Source organism: Bos javanicus, chromosome 18, assembly GCF_032452875.1.
Source record: "Bos javanicus breed banteng chromosome 18, ARS-OSU_banteng_1.0, whole genome shotgun sequence".
NCBI lineage: Eukaryota > Metazoa > Chordata > Mammalia > Artiodactyla > Bovidae > Bos > Bos javanicus.
The window spans coordinates 45449608-45474681 of NC_083885.1; the positions used below are offsets into that span (position 1 = coordinate 45449608).

At 42.1% G+C, this 25074-nt stretch overlaps 1 long non-coding RNA gene across 1 annotated transcript; it reads right to left on the minus strand.

Moving 5' to 3' along the window:
* Positions 1-23443: 23443 nt before the first annotated feature.
* LOC133229862 (uncharacterized) lies at positions 23444-24788 on the minus strand. The gene is made up of 2 exons (XR_009730664.1): positions 24555-24788; positions 23444-23596 (listed from the first exon to the last, which is right to left on the minus strand). It is a non-coding gene; the product is annotated as an uncharacterized LOC133229862 (long non-coding RNA).
* Positions 24789-25074: the final 286 nt, after the last annotated feature.

The window sequence follows — 25074 nt, forward strand, 5'->3', positions numbered from 1 at the left end:
TTGACTTTTTTCTTGTTTCTTGAGGTATGCCTGTATTGCTATGAACTTTCCCCTTAGGACTGCTTTTACGGTGTCCCACAGGTTTTGGGTTGTTGTGTTTTCATTTTCATTCGTTTCTATGCAAATTTTGATTTCTTTTTTGATTTCTTCTGTGATTTGTTGGTTATTCAGCAGCGTGTTGTTCAGCCTCCATATGTTGGAATTTATAATAGTTTTTCTCCTGTAATTGAGATCTAATCATAGTGCATTGTGGTCAGAAAAGATGCTGGAATAATTTCTATTTTTTTGAATTTACCAAGGCTAGCTTTATGGCCCAGGATGTGATCTATCCTGGAGAAGGTTCCATGTGCGCTTGAGAAAAAGGTGAAATTCATTGTTTTGGGATGAAATGTCCTATAGATATCAGTTAGGTCTAACTGGTCTATTGTATCATCTAAAGTTTGTGTTTCCTTGTTAATTTTCTGTTTAGTTGATCTATCCATAGTTGTGAGTGGGGTATTAAAGTCTCCCACTATTATTGTGTTATTGTTAATTTCTCCTTTCATACTTGTTAGCATTTGTGTTACATATTGCGGTGCTCCCATGTTGGGTGCATATATATTTATAATTTTTATATCTTCTTCTTGGATTGATCCTTTGATCATTATGTAGTGACCATCTTTGTCTCTTTTCACAACCTTTGTTTTAAAGTCTATTTTATCTGATATGAGTATTGCTACTCCTGCTTTCTTTTGGTCCCTATTTGCATGGAAAATCTTTTTCCAGCCCTTCACTTTCAGTCTGTATGTGTCCCCTGTTTTGAGGTGGGTCTCTTGTAGACAACATATGTAGGGGTCTTGTTTTTGTATCCATTCAGCCAGTCTTTGTCTTTTGGTTGGGGCATTCAACCCATTTACGTTTAAGGTAATTACTGATAAGTATGATCCCATTGCCATTTACTTTATTCTTTGGGGTTCGAGTTTATACACCGTTTTTGTGTTTCCTGTCTAGAGAATATCCTTTAGTATTTGTTGGAGAGCTGGTTTGGTGGTGCAGAATTCTCTCAGCTTTTGCTTGTCTGAAAAGCTTTTGATTTCTCCTTCATACTTGAATGAGATCCTTGCTTGGTACAATAATCTGGGCTGTAGGTTATTTTCTTTCATCACTTTAAGTATGTCTTGCCATTCCCTCCTGGCTTGAAGAGTTTCTATTGAAAGGTCAGCTGTTATCCTTATGGGCATTCCCTTGTGTGTTATTTGTTGTTTTTCCCTTGCTGCTTTTAATATTTGTTCTTTGTGTTTGATCTTTGTTAATTTGATTAATATGTGTCTTGGGGTGTTTCTCCTTGGGTCTATCCTGTTTGGCACTCTCTGGGTTTCTTGGACTTGGGTAATTATTTCCTTCCCCATTTTAGGGAAGTTTTTCACTATTATCTCCTCAAGTATTTTCTCATGGTCTTTCTTTTTGTCTTCTTCTTCTGGAACCCCTATGATTCGAATGTTGTAGCGTTTAATATTGTCCTGGAGGTCTCTGAGATTGTCCTCATTTCTTTTAATTCGTTTTTCTTTTCTCCTCTCTGATTCATTTATTTCTACCATTCTATCTTCTAATTCACTAATCCTATCTTCTGCGTCTGTTAATCTACTATTTGTTGCCTCCAGAGTGTTTTTAATTTCATTTATTGCATTATTCATTATATATTGACTCTTTTTTATTTCTTCTAGGTCCTTGTTAAACCTTTCTTGCATCTTCTCAATCCTTGTCTCCAGGCTATTTATCTGTGATTCCATTTTAGTTTCAAGATTTTGGATCAATTTCACTATCATTATTCGGAATTCTTTATCAGGTAGATTCCCTATCTCTTCCTCTTTTGTTTGGTTTGGTGGGCATTTATCCTGTTCCTTTATCTGCTGAGTATTCCTCTGTCTCTTCATCTTGTTTAAATTGCTGAGTTTGGGGTGCCCTTTCTGTATTCTGGCAGTTTGTGGAGTTCTCTTTATTGTGGCGTTTCCTCACTGTGTGTGGGTTTGTACAGGTGGCTTGTCAAGGTTTCCTGGTTAGGGAAGCTTGTGCCGGTGTTCTGGTGGGTGGAGCTGTATTTCTTCTCTCTGGAGTGCAATGAAATGTCCTGTAATGAGTTATGAGATGTCTATAGTTTTGGGGTGACTTTGGGCAGCCTGTATCTTGAAGTCAGGACTGTGTTCCTTTGTTGCTGGAGAATTTGCTTGGTATGTCTTGTCCTGGAACTTATTGGGCCTTGTGTGGTGCTTGGTTTCAGTGTCGGTATGGAGGCATTTGATGAGCTCCTGTCAATTAATGTTCCTTGGAGTCAGGAGTTCCCTGGAGTCAGGGTTTGGACTTAAGTCTCCTGCTTCTGGTTATCAATCTTATTTTTACAGTAGTTTCAAAACTTCTCCTTCTATACAGCACCATTGATAAAACATCTACATTAAAGATGAAAAGTTTCTCTATGGTGAGGGTCACTCAGAGAGGTTCACAGGGTTACATGGAGAAGAGAAGAGGGAGGAGGGAGTTAGAGGTGACCCAAACGAGATGAGGTGAATCAAGAGTGGAGAGAGTGGGCTAGCCAGTAGTCACTTCCTTATGTGCAGTCCACAACTGGACCGCTCAGAGATGTTCACGGAGTTATACAGAGAAGAGAAGAAGGAGGAAGGTGACAGAGGTGGCCAGAAGGATAAAAGGGGGAATGAAAAGGAGGGAGACAGATCCAGCCAGTAATCAGTTCCCTAAGTGTTCTCCACCGTCTGGAACACACAGAAATTCACAGAGTTGGGTAGAGTAGAGAGGGGTTAGGGAGGAGACACAGGCGACCTGGTGGAGAAAAAGGAGAGTCCAAAGGGAGGGAGAGCAGTCAAGCCAGTAATCTCGCTCCCTAGTGAAAAATGGGTCCTGAAGATTGGGTCCTTAAAGGTACAAAATTGGTAACAAATACATAAAAGCAAAAATTAAAAATCTAGAGTAGAGTTTGGAATTTCAAAAATACGATGTTAAAGAAAAGAAGAAGGAAAAGAAAGAGAGAAAAAATGAACAAACAAAAACAAACAAGTTCGCGAAAATTATAAAGAAAGTACAGGTACAAAATTGATAACTAATACCAAAAAGCAAAAATTAAAAATCTAGAGTAGAGTTTGGAATTCCAAAATACCATGTTAAAGAAAAGAAGAAGGAAAAGAAAGAGAGAAAAAACGAACAAACAAAAACAAACAAGGTCGCGAAAATTATAAAGAAAGTACAGGTACAAAATTGATAACTAATACCAGAAAGCGAAAATTAAAAATCTAGGGTAGAGTTTGGAATTTCAAAAATACAATGTTAAAAAAAAAAAAAAGAAGAAGAAGAAGAAAAATAAAGAGAGAAAACAAACAAACAAATACAAACAATGTCACAAAAATTATAAAGAAAATACAGGTACAAAATTGATATCAAATACCAAAAAGCATAAATAAAAAATCTAGAGTAGAGTTTGGAATTTCAGATATACAATGTTATATAAAAGAAGAAGAGAAAGAAACAGAGAAGAAGAAAAGAAAAAAAAAGTCACAGAAATTATATAAAAAAAAACTATAGGTACAAAATTGATAACATATACCAAAAAGCAAAAATTAAAAATCTAGAGTAGATTTTGGAATTTCAAAAATACAATGTTAAAGAAAAGAAGAAAAAAACAAAAACAAAAAAACAAGGTGAAAAAATTATAAAATATATATATATGAAGTTTGCTGAAGAAGAAAAAAATAGGTTTTTTTTTTTTGCAAAGTAATAGGTTATAAAAGTGAAAATTAAAGGAACAATAGAGGACTTAAAAAATTTTTTTAATTAAAAAAAAAAGAATGATCGTAAGAATAATAAAAATATATCTAGGACTTTCTTGGTTTTTTTGTGGGTGTTGTGGGTTCAGTTCATTTTTGGCTAGTTCCTTGGTCAGACTTATATTTCTCAAGATCTATAGGCCCCTTCCTATGTAGTCCGTAGTAACCACAGGGTTTTGATCTATTGCCTGTAGCTTCCAAGGCGTTTCCCTCTGTTATCTCTTCTTCTGTTTGCTAGTCTCTTCAGTATCTGGTTTCCGCCCTGACATAAAGGGCACAGTGGAGGACACATTTTTTTTTTTTTTTTTTTTTTTAGGCTTACTTGTTCAGTCGCGCTGTGGGGTGGGAGGGAGGGATGCTGCAAACAAATAACACTGGCGTGGACTCGCAGTGCCTCAGCCACCCTGGGTCTGCCCCTGCTCATGGCGTGTGTAGCCTCCCTGTCCACACTGCTCGGACTCTAGGTTGTTCCGCCGGGAACAATCCGAGGCCGGCCCTGGGCTGCATGTACCTCCCAGGTCCAAGCCGCTCAGGTTCAGGCACTCGGGTAGTCCTCAGAGGTGCAGACTCAGTTGGGCCTGCGTTTTGTGCTCTTCCCAGGTCCGAGCAGCTCAGGTGATGAGGTGTTTGGCGAGCGCCAATGCTGCGACTTATCGCCTCCCCGCCACTCGGTTATCTCGGTGTAGAACCGGCGCACCTTCTCAGGCAGATGTTGACCGTCCAGACCCCCAAGAAGTTTTAGTTAGCAAAGAAGCCTGCTTACAGTTTTATAGATAATGTCTCTCTGGGGCTGCGATTGCCCCCTTCCGGCTCTGGCTGCCTGTCACCGGAGGGGGAAGGTCTGCAGCCGGCTATCTCTGTTCAGTCCTTTGTTCCGTGCGCGGGCCTGCCGGTCTTAGGTTAGGGCTGGCTTTTTGGGTGTTAGATATCCCACAGTCTGGTTTGCTAGCCCAAATTATTTCGCTCAGATAGCGCTCAGGGTATTCAGGCCAGATTCTTACTCTCAGCGATGCAGCCCACGCCGCGCCTCCCTGCCCAGCCCCCTCTTGCTAATGGCGGATGCAGGTGTCTGCGCTGCTTCTCCGCTGGGGGAGTTACCGTAGGGCTCGCAATCTGCGAGTTTTAATTGTTTATTTATTTTTTCTCCCTGTTATGTTGCCCTCTGTGCTTCCAAAGCTCGGCACAGATTCGGCAGTGAGAAGGTTTCCTGGTGTTTGGAAACTTCTCTCTTTTTAAGATTCCCTTCCCGGGACAGAACTCCATCCCTCCCTCTTTTGTCTCTTTTTTTTGGTCTTTAATATTTTTTCCTACCTCCTTTCGAAGAGTTGGGTTGCTTTTCTGGGTGCCTGATGTCCTCTGCCGGCATTCAGAAGTTGTTTTGTGGAATTTACTCGACGTTTAAATGCTCTTTTGATGAATTTGTGGAGGAGAAAGTGTTCTCCCCATCCTACTCCTCCGCCATCTTGGCTCCTCCCCTGTGATTCCATTTTGATTTCAAGATTTTGGATCAATTTCACTATCATTATTCAGAATTCTTTACCAGATAGATTCCCTATCTCTTCCTCTTTTGTTTGGTTTGGTGGGCATTTATCCTGTTCCTTTATCTGCTGGGTATTCCTCTATCTCTTCATCTTGTTTAAATTGCTGAGTTTGGGATGTCTTCTCTGTATTCTGGCAGTTTGTGGAGTTCTCTTTATTGTGGCATTTCCTTGCTGTGTGTGGGTTTGTACAGGTGGCTTGTCAAGGTTTCTTGGTTAGGGAAGCTTGTGACCGTGTTCTGGTGGGTGGAGCTGTATTTCTTTTCTCTGGAGTGCAGTGAAGTGTCCAGTAATGAGTTATGAGATGTCTATGGTTTTGGGGTGACTTTGGGTAGCCTGTATCTTGGAGCTCAGGGCTGTGTTCCTTTGTTGCTGGAGAATTTGCTTGGTATGTCTTGTCCTGGAACTTCTTGGCCCTTGTGTGGTGCTTGGTTTCAGTATAGGTATGGAGGTGTTTGAGGAGCTCCTGTCAATTAATGTTCCTTGGAGTCAGGAGTTCCCTGGAGTCAGGGTTTGGACTTGAGCCTCCTGCTTCCAGTTATCGGTCTTATTTTTACAGTAGTTTCAAAACTTCCCCTTCTATGCAGCACCATTGATAAAACATCTACATTAAAGATGAAAAGTTTCTCTACCGTGAGGGTCACCCAGAGAGGTTCCCAGCATTACATGGAGAAGAGAAGAGGGAGGAGGGAGTTAGACGTGACCCAAATGAGATGAGGTGGAATCAATAGAGGAGAGAGTGGGCTAGCCAGTAATCACTTCCTTATGTGCACTCCACAACTGGACCGCTCAGAGATGTTCACGGAGTTATACAGAGAAGAGAAGAAGGAGGAAGGAGACAGAGGTGGCCAGAAGGATAAAAGGGGGAATGAAAAGGAGGGAAACAGATCCAGCCAGTAATCAGTTCCCTAAGTGTTCTCCACCGTCTGGAACACACAGAAATTCACAGAGTTGGGTAGAGTAGAGAGGGGTTAGGGAGGAGACGCAGGCGACCTGGTGGAGAAAAAGAAGAGTTCAAAGGGTGAGAGAGCAGTCAAGCCAGTAGTCTCGCTCCCTAGAGAAAAATGGGTACTGAAGATTGGGTTCTTAAAGGTACAAAATTGGTAACAAATACATAAAAGCAAAAATTAAAAATCTAGAGTAGAGTTTGGAATTTCAAAAATATGATGTTAAAGAAAAGAAGAAGGGAAAGAAAGAGAAAAAACGAACAAACAAAAACAAACAAGGTTGCGAAAATTATAAAGAAAATATAGGTACAAAATTGATAACAAATACCAAAAAGCAAAAGTTAAAAATCTAGAGTAGAGTTTGGAATTTCAGATATACAATGTTATATAAAAGAAGAAGAGAAAGAAACAGAGAGAAAAAAAGAGTCACAGAAATTATAAAAAAAACTATAGGTACAAAATTGATAACAAATACCAAAAAGCTAAAAATAAAAATCTAGAGTAGAGTTTGGAATTTCAAAAATACAATGTTAAAGAAAAGAAGAAAAACAAAAACAAAAGCAAAAACAAACAAAAAAACAAGGTAAAAAATTATTAAAAAAATATATGAAATTTGCTTTAAAAAAAAGGGTCCTTTTTTTTGCAAAGTAATAGGTTATAAAAGTGAAAATTAAAGCAATAATACAGGACTTAAATTTTTTTTAATTAAAAAAAAAAGAAAGAATGAATGATCGTAAAAATAGTAAAAATATATCTAGGACTTTCTCTGGTTTTGTTGTGAGTATTGTGGGTTCAGTTCATTTTCAGCTAGTTCCTTAGTCCGACTTATATTTCTCAAGATCTATAGCCCCCTTCCTATGTAGTTGGTACTAAACATAGGGTTTTAATCTATTGCCTGTAGCTTCCAAGGCGGTTCCCTCTGTTATAGCTTCTTCTGTTTGCTGGTCTCTTCAGTGTCTGTTTTCCGCCCTGACACAAAGGGAACAGTGGAGGACACTTTTATTTATTTTATTTTTAGGCTCACTTGTTCAGTCGCGCTGCGGGGAGGGAGGGAGGGATGCTGCAAACAAGTAACATTGGCGTGTGCTCGAAGTGCCTCAGCCACACTGGGTCTGCCCCCGCCCACGGCGCGTGTAGCCTCCCTGCCCACATTGCTCAAGCTCTAGGTTGCTCCACCGGGAACCATCCGTGGCTGGCCCTGGGCTGCCTGCACCTCCCAGGCCCAAGCAGCTCAGGTTCAGGCACTCGGGTAGTCCTCAGAGGCACAGACTCCGTTGGGCCTGCGTTTTGTGCTCTTCCCAGGTCCAAGCAGCTCAGGTTATGAGGTGTTTGGGGAGCGCGATTGCTGCAACTTATCGCTTCCCTGCCGCTCAGTTACCTAGGTGTACAACCGGTGCACCTTCTCAGGCAGATGTTGACCGTCCAGACCCCCAGGAAGCTTTAGTTAGCAAAGAAGCCTGGTTACAGTTTTATAGATAATGTCTCTCTGGGGCTGCGATTGCCCCCTTCCGGCTCTGGCTGCCTGTCACCAGAGGGGGATGGTCTGCAGCCGGCTACCTTTGTTCAGTCGTTTGTTCTGTGCGCGGGCCTGGTGGTGTCTTAGGTTAGGGCTGGCTTTTCGCGTGTTAGATATCCCACAGTCTGGTTTGCTAGCCCAAATTATTTCACTCAGATAGCGCTCAGGGTATTCAGGCTAGATCTTTACTCTAAGCGATGCAGCCCGTGCTGTGCCTCCCTGCCCAAACCCCGCTTGCTAGTGGCATGTGCTGGCATCTGCTCTGCTTCTCCGCTGGGGGAGTTACCCTAGGGCTCTCAATCTGTGGGTCTTAATTGTTTATTTATTTTCCCTCCCTGTTATGTTGCCCTCTGTGCTTCCAAGGTTTGGCACAGATTCAGCAGTGAGGTTTCCTGGTGTTTGGAAACTTCTCTCTTTTTAAGACTCCCTTCCCGGGATGGAACTCCATCCCTCCCTCTTCTGTCTCTTTTTTTGTCTTTTATATTTTTTCCTACCTCCTTTCGAAGACTTGGGTTGCTTTTCTGGGTGCCTGATGTCCTCTGCCGGTATGCAGAAGTTGTTTTGTGGAATTTACTTGGCGTTTAAATGTTCTTTTGATGAATTTGTGGGGGAGAAAGTGTTCTCCCCGTCCTACTCCTCCACCATCTTGGCTCCTTCTCCCATGTCCAGTTCTAACTGTTGCTTCCTGACCTGCATATAGGTTTCTCAAGAGGCAGGTCAGGTGGTCTGGTATTCCCATCTCTTTCAGAATTTTCCACAGTTTATCGTGATCCACACAGTCAAAGACTTTGGCATAGTCAATAAAGCAGAAATAGATGTTTTTCTGGAATTCTCTTGCTTTTTTGATGATCCAACGGATGTTGGCAATTTGATCTCTGGTTCCTCTGCCTTTTCTAAAACCAGCTTGAACATCTGGAAGTTCACGGTTCACGTATTGCTGAAGCTTGGCTTGGAGAATTTTGAGCATTACTTTACTAGCGTGTGAGATGAGTGCAATTGTGTGGTAGTTTGAGTGTTCTTTGGCATTGCCTTTCTTTGGGATTAGAATGAAAACTGACCTTTTCCAGTCCTGTGGCCACTGTTGAGTTTTCCAAATTTGCTGGCATATTGAGTGCATCACTTTCACAGCATCATCTTTCAGGATTTGAAATAGCTCCACTGGAATTCCATCACCTCCACTAGCTTTGTTCGTAGTGATGCTTTCCAAGGCCCACTTGACTTCACATTCCAGGATGTCTGGCTTTGGGTCAGTGATCACACCATCGTGAAGATCTTTTTTGTACAGTTCTTCTGTGTATTCTTGCCATCTCTTCTTAATATCTTCTTCTTCTGTTATGTCCATACCATTTCTGTCCTTTATCGAGCCCATCTTTGCATGAAATGTTCCCTTGGTATTTCTAATTTTCTTGAAGAGATCTCTAGTCTTTCCCATTCTGTTGTTTTCCTCTATTTCTTTGCATTGATCGCTGAGGAAGGCTTTCTTATCTCTTCTTGCTATTCTTTGGAACTCTGCATTCAGATGCTTATATCTTTCCTTTTCTCCTTTCTCCTAAAAAGGCTTCTAACTATTCTTAATTATTCCTAAACCCTAAACTCAGCAAACTTCCTTTGCCATAAACATTTCCCTCACAGACAGGTCTCAGATAACAATCCTTCCCATGGCCTCAAGCTGTGGCCTACGTGCTCATCCTGGCACATTCTTTATAAAAATCCTTGAACAATTGTCAATGGTTACTTTATAGATTATTTTCTGTGCACAACTGTAGAAGGCTTTGTGCTTTCTCATGCTTCTCTCAAGAACAATAAGCATCTTAACATTCTTTCCAGCCAACTCAACAGAAGAAAGGAAAGAGCAAGTTAGAATCACAAAATCTAACTCCTTCATCCTGGGGCCGTGACTGTGGGATGAGGAGAGGGGCTTGGGCCCATGCCTCTATTTTGTCAGTAATGCCTAACGCGGCTCCCAACAGGTGTGGTCACTTACCTAAAGCCAGACATCCTGGAGTGTGAAGTCAGATGGGCCTTAGGAAGCATTACTCTAAACAAAGCTAGGTGGAATTAGCTAGCTTTGTTCCAGCTGAACTATTTAAAATTCCAAAGATTGTGTTAAAGTATTGCACTCAATATTTTAAAAACTCAGTAGTGGCCACAGGACTGGAAAAAGTCAGTCTTCATTCCAATCCCAAGAAAGTGCAAAGCCAAAGAATGTTCATGCTACCAGACAGTTGTGCTCATTTGCCATGCTGGTAAGGTTATGCTAAAAATGCTTCAATGTAGGCTTCAACAGTATGTGAACTGAGAACTTCCAGATGTACAAGCTGCGTTTTAAAAAGGCAGAGGTACCAGAGATCAAATTGCCAACATCCGTTGGATCATAGAAAAAGCAAGAGAATTCCAGAAAAACATCTACTTCTGCTTCATTGACTACACTAAAGCCTTCGATTGTGTGGATCACAACAAACTGTGGAAAATTCTTATAGAGACAAGAATATCAGATCATCTTACCTGCCTTCTGAGAAACCTGTATGCAAGTCAAGAAGCAACAGTTACAACTGGTCATGGAACAACAGAGTGGTTCAAAATTAGGAAAGGAGAATGAACCACGCCTGCTTCTTCAACTTATATGCCAAGTACATCATGGGAAATGCCAACTGGATAAATCACAGGCATAAATCATGATTGCCGTGGGAAATATCAACAATCTCAGACAAGTAGATGTTGCCACTCTAATGGCAGAAAGAGAAGAGGAACTAAAGAAACTCTTGATGAAGGTGAAAGATAAGAGTGTAAAAGCTGGCTTGAAGCTCAACATTAAAAAACTAAAATCATAGCATCTGGATCCATCACTTCATGGCAAATAGAAGGGGAAAGAGGGGAAGCAGTGACAGACTTTATTTTCTTGGGCTTCAAAATCACTGCTGACAGTGACTGCAGCCATGAAATTCAAAGACACTTGCTCCTTGGAAAGAAAGCTATGACAAATCTAGATAGCATATTAAAAAGCAGAGACATCACTTTGCTAACAAAGGTCCATGTAGTCAAAGATATGGTTTTTCTAGTAGTCATGTACAGATGTGAGAGTTGGGCCATGAAATAAAGAATTTATGCTTTCAAACTGTGGTGCTTAAGACTCCTGGGAGTCCCTTCAACAGCAAGGAGGTCAAATCGGTCAAGACTAAAGGAAATCAACCTGAATAATCCTTGAAAGGAATGATGCTAAAGCTGAAATTTAAATACTTGGGCTCTGATGTGAAGAGCTGACTAACTGGAAAAGATCCTATTGCTGGAACAATTTGAGTGCAGGAGGAAGAGGGAACGATGGAGGATGAAATGGGTGGATGACATCACCGACTTAACGGATATGAGTTTGAGCAAACTGCAGGAGGTAGTGAAGAACAAGGAAGCCTGGCATTCTGCAGTCCATGGGGTCACAAAGAGTAGGACATGACTGAGAGATGGAACAACAACAAAAACAAGTACTGTCTGCCCCTGGTAACCACCATTCCTCTTTCTGTTTCTATGGATTTAAATAATTTTTAAAATAAAAAATACTTCAAAGATTTTTAAAATATTCTGATCGAGCCATGTAGCCTGTGAGTTATTAGTTCCCTGACCACAGATTGAATCTGGGCCCTCAGCAGTGAGGAATAGAGTTCTAACCACTGTACTACCAGGGAATTCCTGAGTTTAACTACTTAGGTTAGATATTTCTTCATATGAGTCAGATAGTGCAGAAATTATCTTTCTGTGACTGGCTTATTTTACATGCAATAATGTTTAATGTTTATCCATTTTGTTGTATATAGTAAGATTTTTTTTTTAAAGACTGAACAACATTCCACTATGTATATTTGTGTATATATCACATTTTTTAAAAGTATATATCTGTTGTTGGATATTTGGCTTATCTCCTTGTCTTGGCCCTTGTGAATAATATTACAGTCAACCTGGGATTGCAATATCTGTTTGAGATCTTGATTTTAATTCTTAAGATGAATACTCAGAAGTGAGTTTGGTGGATCATATGGCAATTGTACTTTTCAGCTTTTGAGGACACCCTGTGGTGTTATCTCTAATGCCAATACCAGGTTCCATTTTCAATTTCTCAACATCCATGCCAGTCCCTGAGAATTTTGTTTTAAATGGCCTTTATAATAAGCATAAAGTGATAGTGATATCTCAGTGTGGTTTTGCTTTGTATTTCCCTGATAATTATTGATATTGAGCACCTTTTATATGCCTGTTGGCTGCTTTTTTTTTATCTTGGGAGAATAATTTTGTTTTAAATGGCCTTTATAATAAGCATAAAGTGATAGTGATATCTCAGTGTGGTTTTGTTTTGTATTTCCCTGATAATTATTGATATTGAGCACCTTTTATATGCCTGTTGGCTGCTTTTTTTTTATCTTGGGAGAATTGTCAGTTCAGGTCCAATGCTTATTTTCAATTTAGATATTTGTGTTTTTAAATGGAGATATTGGTACACGTGCTTGCAAGCTAAGTTGCTTCAGTCATGTTGGACTCTTTGAGACTCTATGGAGTGCAACACGCCTGGCTCTCCTATCCATGGGATTCTCCAGAGAAGAATAGTGGAGTCGGTTGCCATTCCCTCCCTTCCAGAGGATCTTCCTGACCCAGCTATTGAACCCACGTCTCATTACCTTTCCTGCATTGGCAGGCAGGTTCTTTACCACTAGCATCCCCTGAGAAGCCTTGTGTAGGAATCTTTGTTTGTTTTGAATATTAACTCTTTATCAGATACGTGGTTTGAAAATATGCTCCCATTATATAGATGACCTTTTACTCTGTTGATGATTTCCTTTGCTATTTGGAAGCCTTTTAGTTTACATTGTCCCATTTGTCTTCTTTTTTGTTGCTGTGCTTTGGATTTAATATCCAAGAAATTATTACCAAAACTCATGACATTCTGTTTTCCCCCTATATTTCCTTCTAGTAAATTTAAATTTTTAAGCATTATGTTTCAGGGTTTAACCTATTTTGAAATGTTTTGTGTGTGTGGTGTAAGATAAGAATCAAATTTCATTCTTTTCCTTCTCTATATCTGGTGGTTCCCACACCATTTATGGAAGAGACCATCTTTCTCCGTTTTGTATTCCTACAAACCATGTCAAAGGTCAATTGACTGCATGTATGTATGTGTGTGTGTGTTCTGGGCTCTCTATTATGTTCCATTGATCTATGAGTCCACATGTCAGCATCATACTATTTTAATAACTTCAACTTTAAAATATGTTTTGAAGTGAGAAGGAGTAGTGTCTCCAGGTTTGTTTTTCTTTCTCAAGGTTGTTTTAGCTATTCAGAATCCTTTGTGGTTGCATATGATTTTTATGACAATTTTTCTAGTTCTGTAAAAAATGCCTTGGGATTTGCATTAGGGACTTCATTGAATGTTTATATCATTTTGGTTGGTATGGTTATTTTTAAAACATTAATCTTCCAATTCGTGAATATGGGATGTTGTTCTACTTCTTTGTGTCTTCTTTAATGTTTTTCGTCAATATTTTTTCGTTTTCAGGGTAGAAACATTTCCCCTCTGTGATTCATTCTATTCCTATGTTTTTTATCTTTTCTTAATTTCCTTTTTGGAGCTTTCATTTTTAGTGTACAGAAACACAACTATTGTGGTCCTCAGCATTGACTCTGGGTACACAGTGAGGGACTAAGGCAGGTAGTGGTGATTGCTAGTGCCAAAAGTGTGCACATGCTCAACTGTGAGTCTGTAGTTTAAATGCACAGAACAGTGATATATGCACAGTGGCAAGGACAGGGCCTATGATAGGATATGGGGTGGATTGCAAGCACAAGTTCAGTTGCTGAAATCAGAGCTGGGGGCATGTACTTGCATGGCTTCAGGACCAGGACTAGTTTTGCTGCATCCGTGATGGCTGTGCCAAATTCCAGGGAGGTACTAGCTGTCATGGGTCCTGTTAGGGAGGGTGGAGGAACTCATCTGAGAGCCTGAGATGTAAAATCCTGTGGGACCTTCTGTGCTGAGAGCGCCGGGCTCATGCAGTGGTTGTGCTGGCTGTTGGTTTCCTCCACAGCTTTCGCTCACTTAAATTTGTGGTACTGTTACTGAAAACACACTGACAGCATGATTGGCCAAAGACAACCTGGAAACTAATCCAGTCAATATAAAATCCAAGACTGCAAGCCACATGGCAGAGCAGTTCTCCTGGGTTCCCTTTCCCTACTGCTTTCTACCCTGTCACCCCTTTCCAATAAAGTCTCTTGCTTGTCAGTATGTGTGTCTCCTTGGACAATTCGTTTCTGAGTGTTAGACAAGAACCCCCTTTTGAACCCTGGAAGGAGTCCCCTTTCTGCAACACTACTGTGTTGCTTCAGCTTTTAAGAAGGACTCCTGAGCTGTGTCAGAGCTATGTTGTTTTTCTCATTTGTGGCTTAGAGACTGGAATCTCCTCCTAAACCATCCTCCCGACATTACTCTGTATATGTTTTTGAATCAGTTTCTCACTTTCTACATACCTCCTACCGGCAAGTGAATCAGGATAGCCTTGAACCTAAAGACCAATAGAATTGAAATCTTATCATTATTGATTCTTTAAATATGTAAGCCTAGTACAGGTCTCCATTTAATTATGACTTAATTTTCTCAGAAATTAATGTTTTGCAAGTTTTCCATTTTACAGATCTTACACATATTTTATTAATTCCCTGTCAAAATATTTTGGTTTGGTGTTATTGAGACAGACATTTCCTAGGCAGGTTGATAAGAAGTCTAAGGGTCCCCAAGGAAAGAGATGTCTGGAATTCTTAAGGAGGAAGAAAGGACAAACTTTTTTCCCTCTACATTCCTTAGGATTATATAACAATCATGTATCCTGCCTGAGGACAGTCTCTGTATGAAACCTTCTGGCTAATCCTGTTATCTTAAAATGTAAATTATGGGAGTAGGTCTGGTGAGGTCTTTACAACCTCCAGACATTCTTTTGATTCATTGGAGAGTATGTAACTCCACTGCTAACACTAGCAAAGGGGTACTTTTTCTGCCCCCTTCAGATGCCTATGTCAGAAGCTTTCTCTATCTCCTTTATATGTTAATAAAACTTTACTACACAAAAGCTCTGAGCAATCAAGCCTCATCTCTGGCCCCAGATTGAATTCTTCTCCTCCGGAGGCCAAGAATCCCAGCATCTTTTCGTGGTTCAGCAACAACCTTTCACTATTATGAATGACATTTTCCTTCAATTTCGGATTGTTTGTTGTCACTATGTAAAATACACTTGAGATTTTATATATTGACTTGTATTTTACAAATATGCTAACCTCACTTATATGTCCCCTAGAGAAGGAAATGGCAACCCACTCCAGTATTCTTGCCTGAAGAATTCCAAAAACAGAGGAGCCAGGCAGGCTTTAGTCCATGAGGTCAAAAAGCGTTGAACACGACTAAGTGATTAATACACACACTTATATGTACTATTGGTGTTTTTGTAGATTCCTTAGGTTTTTCTCTGTATATTATAATTTACTCTGAGTTTTTCCCTTCCAACTGTAGTTTGTTTTAATTATTTCTTGCCTTATTGCACTTGTGAGAGCTTCCAGTACAATGTTGAAGAGAAATGGAAAGAGTAGGCGCCTTTCCCTTATCCTTGATCTTAGGAGAAACAATTCAGCCTTTTTTCATTAAATGCAGTGTCAGCTGAAGTCTTTTTTGCTATTTTTGATGCCCATTATTAGATTGAATTCGTGTTCTTCTATTACTATTGAACTCAAAAATATAATGGATGTTTAATTTTTAAATTTTTTTCCTGCATGTTTTGATATAAAGTTTCACCTCTTCCTTTCCAGTCTGTATTTCTTTTCTATTTTTTTGTTTTACTGGTCATAAGTGCCAGTAAAATGTTTCCAATAAATCATGTAAATTGGCATATTTGTCTTCTGCTCGATTTCAGGAGGAAAGCATTCAATCTTTCCTCATTAGGTATTGTCAGTTGTAGGTGGTTATGTAGGTGTAACTCATAATGTTATGAAGTATACTTTTCTCTTAGTTTATTGATGTGTTTTATTATGAATGTTTTTATTTTAAAATTTATTTTAATTGGAGAATAATTGCTTTACAATATTTGTTGGTTTCTGCCATACATCAGCATGAATCATCCATAGGTATACACATGTCCCTCCCTCTTGAACCTCCTTCCCACCTCCCACCCCATCCCCCCACCCCAGGTGAATGTTTTGATTTTTGAAATACATTTTCTGCATCTATTATGAGGATCATATGACTTTTCCCCATTTTTCTGTTAATATGGTGAATTACATTGATTGACTTTGAATGTTAAACCAAATTTGCAGTCCCAGGAGAAATGTCACTTGTGTTTATGTGCCAATTCTTTTCTGTCTGTCCAGATTTTATTTGCTAAAGTTATGTTAATTTTTTGTGGGTGTATGTTTACAAATGGTATCAGTTCAGTTCAGTTCAGTCACTTAGTTGTGTCCGACTCTTTGCCACCCCATGAATCGCAGCACGCCAGGCCTCCCTGTCCATCACCAACTCCCAGAGTTCACTCAGACTCACATCCATCGAGCCAGTGATGCCATCCAGCCATCTCATCCTCTGTCATCCCCTTCTCCTCTTGCCTCCAATCCCTCCCAGCATCAGAGTCGTTTCCAATGAGTCAACTCTTCACATGAGGTGGCCAAAGTACTGGAGTTTCAGCTTTAGCATCATTCCTTCCAAAGGAATCCCAGGGCTGATCTCCTTCAGAATGGACTGGTTGGATCTCCTTGCAGTCCAAGGGACTCTCAAGAGTCTTCTCCAACACCACAGTTCAAAAGCATCAATTCTTCGGCGCTCAGCCTTCTTCACAGTCCAACTCTCACATCCATACATGACCACAGGAAAAACCATAGCCTTGACTAGACGGACCTTTGTTGGCAAAGTAATGTCTCTGCTTTTGAATATGCTATCTAGGTTGGTCATAACTTTCCTTCCAAGAAGTAAGCGTCTTTTAATTTCATGGCTGAAGTCACCATCTACAGTGATTTTGGAATCTCCAAAAATAAAGTCTGACACTGTTTCCACTGTTTCCCCATCAGTTCATTGTTTTCTGGTAATACTTTTTCCTGAAAATATAAAAGAAACTCCTGGCCTCAAGAGATGAGTTGGGAAGGTTCATTTGTCCTCTGTTTTCTTTAAGCATTTATATAGGATTTATATTATTTCTTCTTTGCATAATTTATAAAATTCACCTCTATATCTATGGGCCTGGAATTTTCTACAAGTGATGGTTTAATTAAAGTATATCTTTCCTAACAGATATAGAGCTATTCAGGTATTCTCTTTTGTATTGATTCACTTTTGTCTTCAAGAAAGGTGTATGCTTCATCTAAGCTATCCAACTAATTGGCATAATTCTTCATGTCTTCTTATTTTTATGTATGTAGATCTATAAAGTCATCCTTTCTTTTATTTATTATGATAAATTATATCTCACTGCTTTTCAAATAAGTAATAGAGATTTATCAATTTTTTTGCTTTTTCAAAGATCATGGTTTGAATGGTTATTGATATTCCTTTTTTCTTGGCTGGGCTTGTGGGAGCTGTCTACTTGTACAGGATGGACCCTGGGATCTGCAGGCTTCAGTAGATGCAGCACGTGGGCTCAAGGGTATGCGGGTCTCAGTATTAGCAGCTCTCGTGCTCTAGAGCACAGGCTCAGTAGTGGTGGCTTATATGCTTATTTGTCCTGCAGCATGTGGGATATTCCCAAACTAAGGATCAAACTCATGTCCTCTTCATTGGCAGGTGGATTCCCAACTGACAGGACCAACAGGGAAGTCTGATATTCTAGTGTATCTATTGTCTACTTTGATATCATCAAACTTTCTTTTTGTACCACATTGGTTAATAAATATAGCCAATGTTTAGTACAAACAGTCACTCAAGCATCATTACCTTCTTTTTCATTTTAAATGGACTGCTCATAACATTTGACCACAAATATGATGTTTGTTGAGGTTTTTTCATAAACGCACTTTATCATGATTATGAAGAACTTTTTTCCCATTTTGTTTTTTTCTAAATCAAAATAACTGCTTAGTATCATAAACTCTTTTTTTCTTCGTCAGTTAAGACAATCACCCAGTTTTTCACTTCAGTCTCTGTATGTTACTGATCTTGGCCTGTGTCAGTTTGCCCATGCATAGTAAAGCCGATCTATTGACATCAGGTTGTGGTGAAGGAAAATGTGGTGTTCATTGCCAAGCAAGGAGCCCAGGCAGCTAGTACTTCAGAGGTCTGAACTCCCCAAAGGCTTTCAGGGAAAGGCTTTTAAAGGCAGGCTGAGGGAGCGGGGGTTTGTGGGATATGTGATCAGCTGGTGGAGTTTCTTGTGATTGGCTGGTGATCAGGGAATCGGGAGTCAACATCATCAACCTTCAGATTCCAAAAGGACTGGAGTCTACATTCTTGTGGGAAACATACAGTTAACTTCTTCCACTTCATGGGGGTTTCAGTGTCTTCCAAAAAACCTGCAAGGATATGCTTCAGAATACTATGTATGGCCCTTGAGGAGTATCTGAAGTTCCATGGCATTCTTTAATGGCTCAACCATTATTATGTTTTCTTGCGTGACTGGTTTTCATTCTGCATTTTCTCAGGTGTCTGATCCATTGTACTGTTTGGAACTTGGGAAAGGCCTAGAAGACAAAAGTGTTTCTATACAAAAAAGGCATGTGAAGGACATGGTTGGGAAGTGGTCTGTTGTGGGGAGACCTCTTAGGGTCCTGCTCAGTTGTATTTATGCAGTTTATTATAGCTATGTTTGCATTCTTAGAGTAAAATAAACTTTTAAAAACAAAATATATATTTTTTGTTTTTTGTTGGTAATATATTAGCCTTGTTCATACTTTGTTATTATCTGCATGTACCTAAATTGTTCCAAATCATTAAGAAAAAAATGAAAGCTCTTGTTCCCAGGATTGGACACATAAAACAATGTATTGATGTGCCTTTCCCCTCTCTAGAGTGATATCACCTAGAGCCAGCCCTCCTCCTAGACTCCAGTCTGGAATGATGACTTTCCAAACCCAATGCAGTGGTTGTCCCGAATTTCCCTCAGTTCATCTTGGGGATTCAGACATCTTCCTCTTTCTCAGTCTTTTCTCTTGTGTTAGTGAAGTACATCCTCTTGTACATTCCTGAGAGAAGACGCAAGGAAGGAAAATTATTTGATTGTTACCTATTTGGATTGCTACCTTCCTCAGGATGGAATTCTAAATTTGCTTTAGAAATTTGAAGATACTCCTCTGTTTTGTTCTAGCTTACAGTGGTGCCATTGAAAGTGCACATTTTGAATGCAAGCAATTTGGATCCATGAAGTGCAACGCCAGAGTCCCTGACCTTAACCATTACACCATGCTGGCTCTCCAGCTTCCTTCTTGGAGGATGTTTACCTGAATACATGTGTTCTGTGCATGAAAGAGGTGGGTAGTAAGGTTAGGGATTTCAGTGATTCCATGTAGATATCATTTACCTCTTTTTATCAGTTACCTCTTTTCAGTTTTGTGGGTGTATTTAAACTTACCCACTGCAGTACTCATGTCTCTGTAGCCCAGAGCTCCTTGGAATTAAGTAAGAAAAACTGGCTCTGTCTTATTTGTTACATATGGCTTTCTCTGCCCATAGTTACCCATCTTCCTGTGCTTTCTATTTTCTGAATATCTGTTCTATTTCATCATTAGCTGATAATCTCATGTTGTCCTTTTTGTCCTTATGGGGTCATAGTTTAAATTTCATTACTATTTTTTCATGGCACATTGAGGAGAGGAGAATGAGTCATTTATTTTTCACTTTTTATTTTCCACTCCAAAGTAATCAGAGCACTCAGGAGTAGAATATTTTGTAAGCCTGTATTGCAATCACATAGCTGTGAACCATATAGCCCTATTGTGTGAAGTCTCCCAGAACTTGGATTATCAACCTGAACCCTGCCTTGACTTATTCTTTCTGGTCTCTTCTCAGGGTCTTTCTCTCTCTCCTTCTCTTTGAAATTTTAAAAATTACTTAAAAATTAAACTTAATTTTTAATTGGAGGATAATTGCTCTCAATGTTGTTGATGCAGTGTTTAACAGTCTGCCTTCCAATGGAGAGGATGTGGGGTCTTCTTGTGGCAGATGGAGGATCTTTCCTTGCAGTCTGCAGGCTTTGCTATAGCTGTGGCACAAAAGTCTCTGATGTCCCATGGCAAGTGGTATCTAAGTTCCTTGATCAGGGGTCACACCAGCATCCTCAGCATTGGAAGACAGATTCTTAACCACTGGATCGCCAGGAAAGTCACATCAGGGTCTGCTTTGGTTTGGGCCTCCTTAAGTTATCTTGGACTTGGCTCTAATTTTTTCTCTCAGACTCTAGACCAAAATCATTTATGTATTTCTGTGACTTATTATTATTCCTTCCATGCCTGTCCTGAAGGACTGTAGAATGGGCTAACCCTTTGCAGATTGAGCATGGAGGATGCTGCTGAGACTGGGCCAGCCCTGTGTGTTTGCTCAGAGCTGCCTCTGTGGTAGAACCGGTGATGATGTGAAGCTGGGCTTGTCCTGCTCTCATCTCCAGGGCCTCTTCACCTGGCTGTGTTGTGTTGACCATGCTAGTTTCTGTGCCCCGAATGCCCAGATATACAGGCCTCTGTGCAGCTCTGCAGGCTTTAGTGGGGCCTATTTGTCTATTAAGCAGTGAGTTTGCTGTTACCTCAGTAATCTGGAAACAGACAAGATGAATCCATGTGTGTTTTCTATGGTGTCCTTCTGAGTAGAAGATGTGTTTCTGTCATCTATCTTGTCTGTCTGCTTAGGATCTGCTGAGCTCTGTGGCTTCCTAGTGTACCTGCTTGGGGCACATGAAAGAACATCTGACCCTTCCATGTGAACCCCTTCAGAAGCCTGGGTTTGAAGCCCCAGCTGGGTATCCTGTGTTCTGAATCCATGAGCATGCCAGCATAAAGTTGAGTGTAAATATGTTATACTGTTGGACCTATATTCAATATAGTAGAATATATTTTAAAAGTATTTCTAAGGAAACTTCAAGGTATGATGGTAACACTGAAGCAGTGGATGTATCTCTTCAGGTCTTCATATTGCAACCATGAAGGCAAGCCCTGTCCTCAACTATGGCCTGCTTCTGGCCTTTTCCTTGTTGGAGGCTTGTCTCAGTTTTGTAGCCTCTATCCTGCCACCCAGATCTTGCTCTTATCTCTCTATGACTTTCTGGTTCCCAGGTCTTGATCCGTGGAGCAGTGTGTGCTTCAGCCTGAATTCCGCCCTCGATTCCTATGGTCTAGGGTTGGGGTGCACCCTCAAAACACCTTGTCCCAGCTGACTCAGAATATCTCATTGCAAGGACCACAGAGAAATACATGGCCTGAGAGCATCTCCCTCCCCCAACAAGGTTTCTCTTCTCTGTGCAGGGATGTTCCTGTTCTCTCTGATGCCTCTGAAGCTTCAACTATGGTATCCCTCTTCCTTCCTCCTTCTGCTGCACTGGGTATCTTTCACTTGAATTCTTGGCTTTCCTGAGCAGGGAGATGGAGAGAGGACACCATGAGACTTTGTGTTCCCAACAAAGGTGACCCAGACACAGGGACTTGGGAGCAGGGAGGTAATGATGAAGGTGATGTCAGGTGCCTTTGGGGAACCTCCCAGTGGGCCTCCCAGTGGTTTGAGGGAGGGCAGGGAAACCCACTCTAGTATTCTTGCCAGAAGGGTCCCATGGACAGCAGAACCTAGTGGGCTCCAGTCCATAGGGATGCAAAGAATCAGACACAGCTGAAGCAACTGAGCACACAAGCACCAGTAGTTCAGAGAGCTCCTAGTTGCTGGAGAAATCCACCAAGCAGGTAGGGGAGATGCAGGACTTTGAGGAGGGGAGTGTCTGCAGTGGGGGATTATCCCACAGCTGCAAGTGAACTCAGGTTGGCCTAGGGAGAAATGAAGCGGGGCTCCTAGGATCTCAGAAGGAGGCTCATGGGAGAATTGAAGATCAAAAGCCACAGGTTTTTGACAGTTACCTTGGCAGATTCTGAGGTTTGGATGTCAGACAGAAAAGGATTTGGGAGAAATCAGATGCTGCCTTTTCTACTAATCCAAGATTAGATGAGGGTGCTATAGATTATAGGAAGGCAGGGAGAGGGGAGGGGGCAGTGGGCAATATGCAGATGCCTCTCCAGCAGCCCCAGGAGTTCTGTGCAGTTGAGAAAGAGCCAGGAGATGGATTGTGTGTGTCCCAGGAGGACCAACTTCCCCTCACTCATCTCCACCAAATCTCTGGACAGGGCCCGTCACACCTGCACACTCACTGCAGAGCAGGGTGAGTTTATATCCAAGACATTGTAAGAGGCACCTAACTTATCAGGTTGGCCTCTGTCCTTTCTGAAGGCCTGGAGCTTTCACATCAGTTGGGTGGGGGTGGGATGGAATACACATCCTGGGTTAGATGAGGAGAAGGGTCCCTGCTCCAGGACCTGTTCGCACCAGCTCAACACACGTTAGCTCCCACAGAGGCAGGTCTCCATCTTAGAAGAGCCCCCAGTGAGACCCTAGTGGGGATGGAGTGGTGGGCAGAGACAAGGGACAGGTGTCACTATCAGCAGGGATACCTTCCCTGTGTCCTGCAGGCTCCCTCCACAGGGAAGCAGCAGCTCTGGATCACCTTGGGGACCTGTCTGAGCCTCCTCAGCATGAGGACCTTAGAGATTCCCTGTCCTAAACCCAGACCTATGGGGTAAGCCCTGCAGATTTGTTTCTAGAGGGGAGCTGTTGGGTGGGAAGAAGCTCTTACAGATGGGATGGGATCAGGCAAAGATGAAAGAGTCATTGGGAGCATGGGGCCCTGTTACTGGGCAGGCAGCAGAGACACAGGAGGAGCAAGAAACCCCAGGTCGCTGGATGTCCACTCTGAATGTGAGACTCAACTCACAGTGTGTTTAGGTAGAAGGAGCTGAGTTCACAACTGGGGGTTGGCATTAGGGTAAACTGAGGCCCAAGGAGTGACGGAGTTCAGCACGTGGACCTTGATCCTTTGTTCTTCCTCTCTTGTCAGGCACTTAGGACAAGGGCCATTTGTCAGTCATTATTTTAGTTTGGCCTTACCCCAGACTTGGAGAATGGAGGGAGTTCGATTTTTTAAATGCAAATCAGGGGCCCAAAGAAGGACTGTAATATGTGCATAGTCATGGGGTGATTTAGTTGAGCTCATCTCCTCAGCATGGATGGGTGGGGAAGGCTGTGTCTCTTCAGCAGGGGCTTTACCCTCTCTGAGCCTCAGATTCTGCCTTGTAAGATGAGGATGATTACTCCTATGCCTCAAGGTTGCTGCAAGTCTGAAATTTGATGGAATATGCTCATGACCTGTGGGTCTTGGTGACAGAAGTGAACACACACTCTAGCAGATGTAACAGAAGGGATCAGACCCTCTAGCTGATGTAATGATCATTACCCAGGCTCCACCTGTTGAATGTTTAGAGAAGCATCTGACAGCTCCAGTGGGAGCTGCACACTGCAGCTGCAGTGGGAAGGCACACTAATGGGCTCCACTGTGGCTGCGTTCCCTCCCCGCCCCTCTCTGAAGTCAATGAGTAAGCACTCTCCTGTGAATTGCAAGGCTTTTTATTGCTGGAATCCTCTATAATCAGACACCTGGGTGTGGCAGGTTGCTAACATGACTTAGGGATCAGGCAAGTGGCTTCCTTGGGTGCCTGGCAGGGACAGTTCCATCAGCAGAGAGAACTTGAGTATATTTTATTCTGTAAGAGAAGACGCATAAACCTGGTGAGGCTTCAGGGTTCCAAGAGACATGAAGCTGCACTGAACACAAGGGAAGGGTCTGCGGAGAGAGGCCTCTGAATGTGAGTGGGTAAACGTGGATACATCCCAAACAGTCTTCCTCCAATGGGACAGAGACTGTGTGGTCTCCCTGGAGGGCTGAGGGCAGTCTCCTGGGATAGAATGGGGGACACTGCTGAAGACCACCTGGCAGGGCTCAGGAGTGACTTCTGGAAGTTATCATAGGTGAATTGATCCCTCTCTGCTTCCTCCTTCTGGCCCTTGGACACTTAGAGGTGAAACAGCTGCTTGTCCCACCACTTCTATGGAAGCAGAGAAAAGATACACCCTGACCCTCGACTCTGGGCATCCCAGGCCTGGGGAGGGCAGGAGAGCAGCTTTTGGAACAGGCTCCTCTTAGGGCATGTATGGCTTAATGGCCCTTTGGCATCCAGGGACCAAGGACATATGTGGGTGTTTGGTGGAATGGAGTAGGTCCTTGAGGCATTAGGGAAAAAACTGATGTTTTGACAAGAGAAGGTCTCAATAGGATTGGATTGCAGCAGAGTCAGGTTCCTGTGCTGGAGAGGCGGGAGTCAGGGAGGCCAGAGCTGAGGCCCTGACTCCAAAGGCAGGTGGCACCACAGAGTCAGGAGGGCCTGGAGGGTTCCAGGCCTCTGACCAGGCAGAGCTGAGCAGTCAGGGCCAGCTCAAGAGCTCCAGGGCTAAACTAAATCTCCCTCCATGATCCTTCCCCACCCTGTGGGTGTCAGCCACATCCTCTCTACCTGCTCATTCATAAGGATCTTTTTGCTCCTAGGTTCCTGGGGAAGAGCCAGAGTGGAGAGGATATGATCCCCCCACCTCCCAGTGCCCTAAATAGGCCCCTGACCTCCCTACACAGGCCCCACAGGCACATTCACACACAGTCTGACCCACCAGAGTGCTCAGAGCATCCTGCTTATCCTCCGCTGTCAACTTCTCATCAACACAGCTCTTCAGGGTATCGGCAGTTTCCAGTACCTCAGAGTTTTGGTTATACTTTTCAACTTGTTCAATATAGGCCTCATGGCTTCCTGATATGAACAGGTCAACAGTGTCCCTCAAGGCTGGGCAGATATCATCACACTCTGAAACAGAAAGATAAGGGGACACTCCCTGTAAGGCACTCATCAGAACACCCTATTCCCTTCCCGCTCCTGAGAGGCTCAGTCCTGCCTTGGGGAGGTGTCAGAACCCTTGGGGAGCCCAGGTCGCAGCCACTCACTTCCACCCACGATGAAGAGCAAGGCAGCGCAGAGCAGCAGGAGAGCTCCAGCCCGCATCATGGTGTCGGTGGCAGGTGCTCCCTACTCACCTGGAGCCCTTTTATGCCTGTGCTTGTCCTCACCCCAGGGGACTGTGTTGCCTGCTTCCTTTTATCAGGAGATTCTGCCAGGCCACAGTGTGAAGGTGCCAG